Below are 10,783 nucleotides of genomic sequence, written 5' to 3'. Positions count from 1 at the left end.
GATTTCCCAATACAGCAGTGGGTCTATCAGCTAGACCACGTTGACCTTGTATAAGAAGGTCACACTCCCACAGGTGTGTCCGGCTGTGTGCTTGTGGAATGGTTAAGGAGACAGGGTTATCTGTACAGCTCAGACACAACACCTGAGAGCAGTTGTCACTGGAAGTTGAGCGAACAGGAAAGAGAAAGACCGGACTATTTAGAATGTGGCAGCACAAAAATTCCATGTAGATGCATGTTGGGAGTACTGCTACTGCCATTCCTGCTGTGTCCTTTGTCCTAGAAGAAATGTCACAATAAGAGAGGCAGATACTCCATGAGGTGCATTTGGGAGCGTGCACGAGGGATGTTTTCATTTCAGCTCCCTCCTCTTGGGACTCACGCTGGTGGCAGTGAGTCCACAGTCTACTTGGCTCCTTTGTTGAGGGCCAGCTCCATTTAGTGAGGGAACCTGGTATTCCAGGACACTGGACACTGACCATGGCTTTCTGAGGGTTCAGCTGTAGGGAAATTATCAGCCATGCTCAGCAATTCAGGTTTGTCAATCTTAAAACTGGCATTTCTGTTGCACACATGAGTTTGTTTGTTTTGTATGGCCTACGTGTGGTTCTGGATTGAGGTTGCAAACAAGAATGGTTTATATTGGACCTCGACAATACTCATTGGTTCCTTCAAATTTTACTCGAAAGGGAGAATATATTAAGAGAATAAATCCACCTCTTTAGAAGACAAGAATCAAGCATTCCGTAAGGTACTAGAAAATAGTAATGAGGTGAATGGAAGGCATTAGATTCCTTTAACTAAAAAATATTAGCACCAAGACTGTTGATTCCCATCTCTAAAAAGCCTGGCCACTTCATCAGATCTTGGTTTCACTTCTAATCATCTTTGAAAAATCACTATTTGTCTTTCCAGGTTTTTGATAATTCAGATATGTTGTAATTGTTTTTCCAGATAAGGTACTTCTGTGATATTCTCGTGCTCTCATGAAATTGCAGACTTGGTGGAGACTAAGCAAAGTAAGGCACATGGGGACGGTAGACCTGCGGGACAAATGTACCAACCTGTCAGCTGTCCAGCTGGCAGACGTGATGACAGCAACAGATCTGTTAAGGCAAACACTTCCTGACAAGCTATTTAATTAGGATTGCCATTCTCTTCCCAGAAGTGATCCTTAAAATAAGTTATCTACTATAAATTGATGGAAATTAACAGTTTGTCTCTCCCCGAATCTGAAATAAGAGACCAGAGACAAAGAGTCTTAGAAATACGGTAATTTTCAAAGTGGAAATCGGGGAGAAGCAGTTCACATTAGAAGACAATGGGACGTGTGGCTGTGATTGGAAGTGTTGGGGTTTTCATTCTTTTCCCCTTTTAAACAAAGATTTGTGTGGATGACAAAGTGACCGCTTCTGTCACAAACTGTCTTTAGGCAGGTATTCTATTCACATGCCTCTATTTCAGTGAAACAGAAAGGTGACTCGATTTTTTAAAATTATGTATAACATGGCACAAGGTTAGGCCGTATAAGATACCATAAACAGTTTTAAATGATACCGATATTTGGTGTAGAGTAACCTTGGAAAATGCTTTAATCTCTTTCAAGGCCATTTCCTGGTCTATAAGTTATAGACAGTATTTTTTTTCATAAGATATTTGTAAGAGTTCTAAAATGTAATACCACTTAAAATAATTTCAAAAAAAAGTATGGGATAGAAATAAAGAAAACATATACTTAGAGTGTATGCACCAGCTTTTGTTGTTGTTTTGTTTTTTTGGTTGGTTTTCCATTTTGTTTGTTTTTAGAGAGAGGAGATGGCAGGGAGAAAGTAAGAGAGAGAAACATGTCCGTAACCCTGGCAGGTGCCCTGACCGGGAATTGAACCTTTCGCTTTGCAGAAGGACACCAACCTGCTGAGCCCCACCTGCCAGGGCCCAGCTTTTGTTTTTTATGGAAAGAAATTTAACATGGCTTGTCCTTGGCTTGTGACAACATCACTTCAGGCTGATAAGGGTGTGATCTCTCTTTCGGACTGACGATAGAAACTAAAGCACACACAACATTTTCGCCACTTCAGTACCCCTGAGCAAAGAGAGGGGGCGGATTACTTCGTGTAAACACTGTGTGTTTCATTTTCTCTTCTGAAACAGAATTGTGCAAATATTTAACCACCGGGTTCCTGTTTCTCATTTTTAAGTGGGTAGCACTTGAGTGCATGTGTATCTATCTGTACATTGCACGTGACATGCAGGCAGTAAACGATTCCCACACCCCACCCTGTACCTAGGGACGACAGACTTTACTCTGAGGAAGTCAGTTCTGCTGTAGAAAATGCCCCCCCCCAAAAAAAAACACAGCATGTGTATGAGTTAGCCATGTGCCACCCTTGGCACAGTAAAGGGTTAATGTGGCCAAAGTCACTAAAAAGCTGAAGATATGAAACACGGATGTAGGAGTGCTAAAAAAGGGCACATTTCTTTGCAGTAGGGAACTGGAAGCATTAGAGTTAAGAAGCAGAAGCAGCTTATTGGCAAGAAAGGTTTTTTTTTTAATGCCTGGATTTTGAGAACTGAAGAGAGAAGAGCAGGAGATGGAAGCTTTCAAAATGTAGAATTGGATCAGTTATAAAAATTGACCAATTTTCACACTGGTAACTGTTCTGCAAATGTGTAGACTGAGGGGCATTTCTTTCCATGTCAATGGTAGGGCGATCTCTCTAATGAGCCAGGGAGATAAAATTTTAAAATACACGCAGTTGTCAATTTCATTGTGCATGTCTAAATCACACGAAATAGACACAGCACATGCTATACAGGGGCAGTACAGCGAGCCTGACCTTCACATAGCCGATTACATCATAGTGTTACATAAGCTTTGAAGAAATCGCTGGAAATCTTATGAATTTGTGCTTTTTGGTAGAAGTCTTATGTCCTAGAAAAAAGGACCAAATATATTTTTTTCTTTCCTATGTCTTCACTCCAAATGCAGTTTGTAGCGAGCGTATGTATCTCAAGGGACAGCAATGACACCTTAATATTTTAGGGGAACTAACAATCACAATGGTAAGATTATAAAAACCTTCGTCTCCCATATAGCTAATCACCAAGACACCGGGACTCCATTATCACAGTAGTGGGCAAGTGGACGAACTATGAGGCACAGATTTGCCTCGGAGGAGGTGTAAGGAGGGAGCAGAGAGGACGGACAGAACTGGAAGACCTCATCCCCGACACAGCAAACCTGACACAAGACACGACGTCTTTCCCCGATTAATCTAAATCCTCCTGTTAGAGGCCTTTGTACTGAAGCTCCCACGACCCCACAGAACATGCCCGGCTTGCAACAAAAATCACAAGGCTCACTGAAAGGAAAGGAACAAACACAGTCAGCCTGTAGAAAGGAGGCAAAGTCTGTCCTTCGTTTATAATTTTAGTCCACGGGCCAACACATGGGCCCAGTGTTCTCAACAGAATCATGGACGGGTTGAGCATGGGTGGAGACTGGGCGAAAGAAGGGAACTTCCAGCTGTTGGCTGAAGTAGCCCAGAGCCCAGCCTCAACAAAAGGTAGCGGGTGCAGGATGAGAACTGCGGGTGCCCTGCCCCTCCCAGAATACAGCACTCTGGCAGGGTCCTGGGCAGACAGGGGCCCTGGGAGTCTGCATCTCACCGAGATGGGGGAGGATGGTGGGCACAGGTCTTAGTTCCAAAACAGTGGGATTCAAGGAGTCATTCAGGAGTGGTGAAAAGTCTCTGAAACTAGGTTGTGATGAATTATATATCACAGTGGGTAAACTATAAGAGATGTAAATTAAACCTCAGTAATGCCATTACAAACTTAATTTTCCAATGTGCTGATTCTGTGTGGCTCTGGATTTTACAAAACATGCAATCCCAAACAGACAAATAACCACTGATGGTCTTCTAGGTCAGTTTTAAAGAAGTTGGTATTGTGCTTTTTTTAATATCCTCAGAAGTGATTTCACAGACTTACTCTAAAAAAAGCTCAAATCTCCATAAGAAAATATTAACATGACAGATAAATTCTACCCTGTGGTCTCCCCTACTCTTCTTTCATCCCCATGCGTCAAATTTTATAAACCAAAATTTTCAAAGAAAAGAGCAAACTTGAAATTCCAATTCTTGAAAGTTTACTTTCCCTTAACTTTATTCACTATTTTCAAAACTCCCCAAATGCCATTCAACCAAAATAAAAGTAAATGCATCTGTGAGCAAAAGAATATTTTAGAGAGTGATGTTTCAGGGTTGTCTGAAATTTATTAAACAGTCTTCATAACCTGGATTCATGAATATATAATAACATCTATCTGATATTTATCTCATCTGATTTTTGTGGCCTTGTCTTCATTTAGAATAGAAAATTAATATTTTTATTCTTATTTGATTAGGAAAAGTTGCTGATCTGGGGAATTCTGTTTCTGTACTAGTTTCTGAGTCTACTTGTCAATAGGTAGAATATGCTAATTGATTCTGAATACTTATTATAACCTTGCTAACCTAAATATGGGTTATTTTAATGTAAATCCCAGACATCGCTGCCTTGTCTGATGTGGAAAAGGGGTGGGCAAGGACAACAGTAGACATCGAATGATAAGGAGATTGATTATTGCAGTTGTTCAGGTTAGAGATGATGAGAGCTCTCCCGGAGTGCTGGGGAGTGCTGGTAGAGAGGCCCTGGAGGTCAGGGCTTAGCTGCTGAGGGGAGTCTCCGTGTCAGAGCACCCTGATGTGTGAGTCTGGACCACCAGAAACAGAGGGCCAAAGCCCATGAGTAGACAGTTTGGGAAGCCCAAGCAATCTCAAGAAAGAACACAGTTGGTGGCACCTCTTGTGTAATTCAAGGACTAATAACAAAGCAAAGGGCTAAGACGGGTTCCTACAATCAAGGTACAAACCAGTGTATCTGCAAGGATGTCTTGGTAGTACATGTGAGGTGCTAGCCCAGGGCTGCTTCGTTCCTTCTGACTTAGTCGGCCTTGAGTCGAGACAGCCTCGGAGAGCCCAGGGGATGGGTGGACACCCAGTGCCACGTAAAACCTCAGCTGGTAGCGCTGGGACAGGGGCACTCTGAGAGGTCGTGTCAGTCAGGTGCCTTAAAAACAGTCCTTCTAAAAAAGTGTATCAAGCATCAAGCTTTTATCTCTTTAATTCTTTAAAATGACACCTGGGATATAGCAAAGATAACTTTTTTTAAGATTGAATTACATTAACTTGATTTTAAAAGGTAAGTATCATTGAGGATAATCTTGCAAGAGTATCTTCTCTTTCATTGCAATTCCTTTCTAATGCCTTTTTTTCTTTCTCATTTTATTAAATATGAGCCTGCTGTAAAAAACGTTTTGATCTTCCCTTCTTGTGCTTTTGAACACCTCAGTTCTACTTCATGGGTCCCCTAAGGTCCAGCTTCAAATTTTCTCACATATTAAGCAAAGTGAAATTGGCATTAAAGCCAGGGAAACAGTCTTGTCTCATTTATATTTAGTATTTCTATTCTTAAAGTCAAGAAAAAATATGTGTGAATGAGAGCATCTTCTCTTAGTTTTTCTAACACACTCACTGAAGTTATTGCAATATCTGTAGTTTTACATACTGATACATGCATACATGTATCGAGCACGCCTTTGACTTTTTAATTTAAAACCTTATTTCAGTGTGTCTCAGTATTTTTAACTAGTCTGAAGAATAAGTCTTATCAGAACTGGTACTTTTAAATGCAGGCTTTAATGGTATAGATATTATAAACTTTGTACTTTTAGGGTAGAAGATAATGTAGAAGGATGGTTAAAGAATTTGTTTTTTTGGGGGGGGTATTACACCACGGTAACATAAAAACAATTATCTATGAAATAATATGGATTCATTTATGTATCAAACCGCTAAAATATACGTCCCATTTTAAATAAGGGCATTTGAATAAGAACCTAAAAAATGAGTTGGATATTGTATTGGTTTCAAGTAACTTCAAGAATTTTTCTTTACAAAATTCTACATTAAGCCAGGGTCTTGTTGCATTATTCTTATCAAAATAATTATTTTTTGAACTGAATCAAGATGAATTATGTTTTTATGAATTGATAATTTTGATAATTTTTGGCTTTATTCACTAAAATCAAAATTTCCCTACAATGTTTACTTATATTAAAAGTAATTTGAATTTAATATTTAACCTATTCTATAAGTAAGTGAAAAAAAAACCCCTAAGAATCAGATAATTTTGTTGATTATCTAGTGGCCAGCATAAAATTAGAAAACCTTAGTTGTGCCTACCATATAGGAATGATGCATTTCATTATTACATTACACATAATTTTAGAGTGTACAGGCCTTAGGTTTTCTTAATTCAAGAGCATTCTTTTTTATGGGTCAACTAGGGTATTGAAATTTCACCTAGGTTGAGAAAATCGCCCCAAATTAGAGAGTTTGTTAATTATGTAATGATATGACATGAGTTAATGAGTTTTTCATCTAAATAAAGCCCTTAAAATCATTAGATATTGTGGGAAATGCGTGAGGTGACCTATGTCTGTTTACAGCCAGCATAAAAGCCCTTTTCCTAGGAGAACACGATTGTGCAAAAATGCAGAACACACACACCCGTACAGCGTTTAAATGCATACACAAGGCAGATAGGCAGGATTCGCTGGTTTTTTAGGTTCTGTCGCTTTGAATTCAAATCGGCAAAAGAAATCTAAGTTAAATCCAGAGTGGCAGAGAAAGGAAGACAGGAAAAGAGCCAGAGAGAGGGTGTAAATCTGAAAATCTGAGGCTTCTCTGAAGTCCAGGGGATGCTGTGTTGAGATGGTTAGAAAGAATTTCAAGGACATGGAATACTGAGTTCTAAATTTAAGTGTATGCTTAAGTAATTAATCCTGACCACCCCCCCCCCACGCACACAATTATTTTAGTAAAAACCACATAGATTCAGGAATGGGACATACAAGTGTGATGGAGTGGGTGTCTTTGATTTTATAATCCCGGAACATAAAGCAGCCCAAGGCAGTCCGAGGGTTTATGGTCTAGAATATAGCTGCCTGCCTGAAATCCTTTCTCCCCTGCGAACAGAAACCCATGGGGACTTCCTCAGATTTCACCACAGATGCACCAGCTCTGGGACCTGAGTCTTAAAAGAAAAAAAAAAAAAAAGACACTTGGAAAAATCAAGTTGTCAGATCAAAGAGAAAATGATCTGGCAAAGCTCGGGGATGGTGTTCAGGGGCTAGACAACCTCAAGTGGACAGTTGCTAAAATTGCTGCCTTTCTAACATGAATTGCTATTCATGACCCACAAAGTTGGAAAAGTGGCCCATGGACAGAAAGTACATCGTAAGGGAAGATTTGGCCATCTCTCAATAAGTTTTATATTTCTGTCTCCCACTGAGGGTTAGAAAAATGCATCAGTGAGTATATATTTTCTGTATAAGTTGAAACTTAGACTGCCTATTTAAAAACCACAACACTTACAGTACTTTAAAATGTGTGTCTGTGTGTGTGTGTGAAATAGAAATCCCTGAGTCATTCTGATTTACTTAGTGATGACGAAATACATTTTATTAGGAAAGTTAGAGGTGTAAATGCCTTGTATGCCCCTAACTCAGGAAACCGATGGCACTGATTATGCCCAATAATATGGAAAAGAGGAAAGAACAAATGAAATATTAAACCATAAGCTAGTTGAACGACCACGCAACCTTGAAATCTCGTATTTTCAAGTGTTTTTCCTTACTGCCTTCTTATGTCCGAGGAAGTCGATGGTTGTCTCTCTCCGAACCAGTCCTCAGCAGGCTCCTGAGGTGGAACGATGTGTACCCATAACTGATTTCAATCTTTTACATTTCAACCTATCTAAATACTGTAAAAGACACAAGAGGTATAATTATTTCGATCATTCCTGTTAATCATTACAGGCTCTCTTTTGTCTCCATCCCCTACATGCCTATCATGTACCCTTGACCAGAGATTGACTGTTCTTGATCTTCAGTGTGAAATATCTCAGGGGGCTCACTTAATTAACAGTTAAATTAAACAACATTTATCTTTGGATGTACACTTAGCAAGTGAAATGACATCAGCCGTCCTCAATCAACAAGAATTAATAAGATACAACCATTAAGTATCTTAATTAGAAAACCTCCAAAGCAGCTATCATATCAAAGTTGACGCTGACCCAACAACCATGGAAAAGCAAACAGCTTAATAAAGTAGATAACATCAGAAGAAAAACAAACACATTTTTTCTAGATGCCTGGAAACACTGATGGTTGCTTTCTCTTTTTCATACCTGTATTTTTTCCTTATATTTTTCTTCTTACTAATTTACCGAAGTAAAGATTTTATATGTTAACTCCAGTTATCATGTTGCAAGTTATTACTCAAAATTTCCCATTAGTTTTTTACCTATTATTTTTCCTTTTAGGATCCCGTACTGAATGTCACCTGACATTAAGTTGTCACATTCCTTAGGCTTCCTCTTACTGTGACCATGAACCAAACTTGCCCTGGTTTTGAGGACCACTTTTGAGGAGCACCGGTCAGGTGTTTACGGACTGCCCCTCAGGTGGGATTTGTCTCTTTTCTCTTGATTAGACCTTGATTAGATCTTGGATATTGGTACTGGGGGAATAAGATCGCAGAGGTAGATTTTTATTCTCGTAACATCCAGTCAAGGGTACAAATTATCGACCTGATCCATCCCTGTTGATGTTCGCCTTGATCACCAGGCTGAGGTGGTGCTTGCCAGGCATTTCCACTTTAAAGTTACTGCTTCCCCATCTAGACCATGAACTTTGGCAGGAAACCGCTCTGTGCAACCCGTACCCGGGGAGACAGGAGTTACGCTCCACCTCTTCGGCGGCAGAGTGTCTACGCGCATGATTTGAAATTCTACCCCATGGCAGATTTGTCTATGCTCCATCATGCATTTATTTTAAAAATAGTATGTTATATTAGTAGGAACTTATGGATTTTAATTATCAAACTGGGTTATGAACCAATACTTCTTTGTTTATTTTGTTTAAATCATTGCAGCTTCGGTGCTTGGGTCCTCTTTCATTCGGACCTTACTTCCCCTTGGCAAACATCATTGCAAGGTTTCCTTTGTTCCTGTTTTTGCTCGTGTATCACTTTCTGATGCTACAGGTTGCTTCATGCTGCTCCTTGGTATTTTCTATTCCGGGTCCAGAATCAACCATTTCTCTAAAGATACTTGGCTCATTTTCTGGAAGATGTTTTAGAAACTAAGATCTGTGCTCTAAGTGTGCTCATTTGGATATCTGTGCTTCTAGAACCTCTCAGCCAACAGAGCAAGGGAGTGGATGTGGGTATAGCAACCCCTTTATGTGCACAGGTTTACAAATACTTGATGCAAACATCTGTATCTACTTTAAGACAAGCATGAGTGCATACTGAAGTCTCCAACTCTAATTAAGTGTCATGTGAATCATTTTAAGTCTTTCCTTCTTTCCTCTCCGTAATTTCCCACCCTAAAAGAAAAGATACTGGTTCCCAGCACCTGCGATCCATGAATTTAATTATTCAGTTTCAGTGTACAAATACAGCCACATCAGCATTTTCAATCCATACCCCTCTGGGAAACAACTGTATCAGTGAGAGTACAGTGATAATGTGAAGATTTCACCTTGAGTCTTATCGATTCCTCTCATTTCCAAAGTTGTTAATTCAGCAAATTTCCCCTTGCTCCATTCAGTGAGGGTGTTTCAAACATTTATTGCAGGTCTTCTATGATAGTTTGCGTTCCATCCTGAGGACCCAGGGCTTCTTACATGATTTTTCAAAATTCGCCTAATTCAAGTTCACTCCCTGTGTGTGTGTCAAGGTCTACTGATGGTATTCACACATCCACCATCATAGTATCATAAGGAATAGACTCACCCCCCTAAAAAATGCCTTGCTTCAACTCTGCAACCGTCCTCCACCCTGAACCCCATTCCCATTGTCGTCTATTTGCCATCTCTGTAATTATGACATTTTAGGACTTTTCTAAAAGCAGACACATAATATTTTGCTATTTTAGATGACTTCTTTCACTCAGCAATATGCAGTTAAGGTTTATTCATGTATTTTGTGGCTTGATGGCTAATTTTCCTTCTTGCTGAATCATATCCCATTGTATGAACATAGAATAGTTTTATATGTATTATACTTTATATTCATTCATCCATTGAAAGACATCTTGGTTAGTTCCAGTTTGGGGCAAGCAATTATGGAAAAAGCTGCCATAAATATTTGCAAGATGGTGTTTGTGTGGACACCCTCATCTTTTTTTAAATGAATGATTGCATGTATGTTTGTGTGTAATTGAATTATTTTTAAGAGTTTAGTTGAGCTCCATCAAACCACCTTTTTCTGTTCTTGCAACTCTCGGCTTCATATGTCAACCTTTCTTCAAATGACTGGTTGCAGCGATGGAAAGGGGAACTGAAGGCCTGAGTCAGAAAAGGCGTGTTTTTGACTGGCAGGTTAAGCTTCAGGGAGGGTGGGCAAAAAGAGTCTTGCTCTTATTGTGCTGGACACCTATGTGCAAAAAGCAACTCCAGTTGCTTGGTTTTTCCAGGAGAGATCAAACAGCCTGGAACATAAATCTTTGACTTTTTATATATATATTTTGCATGTACCACAGTGCCTGAATTATAGAGCCAGTCAGATTTTGACAAAGGTACCAAGAATACAGAATGGGGAGAGACAGTCTCTTAAATAAATGGTGTCGGGAAAACTAGATGTCCGCATACAAAAGAGTGAAAGCAAACC

Source organism: Desmodus rotundus, chromosome 10 (assembly GCF_022682495.2).
Source record: "Desmodus rotundus isolate HL8 chromosome 10, HLdesRot8A.1, whole genome shotgun sequence".
NCBI classification, from domain to species: Eukaryota; Metazoa; Chordata; class Mammalia; order Chiroptera; family Phyllostomidae; genus Desmodus; species Desmodus rotundus.
This window is presented reverse-complemented; position numbering follows the sequence as displayed.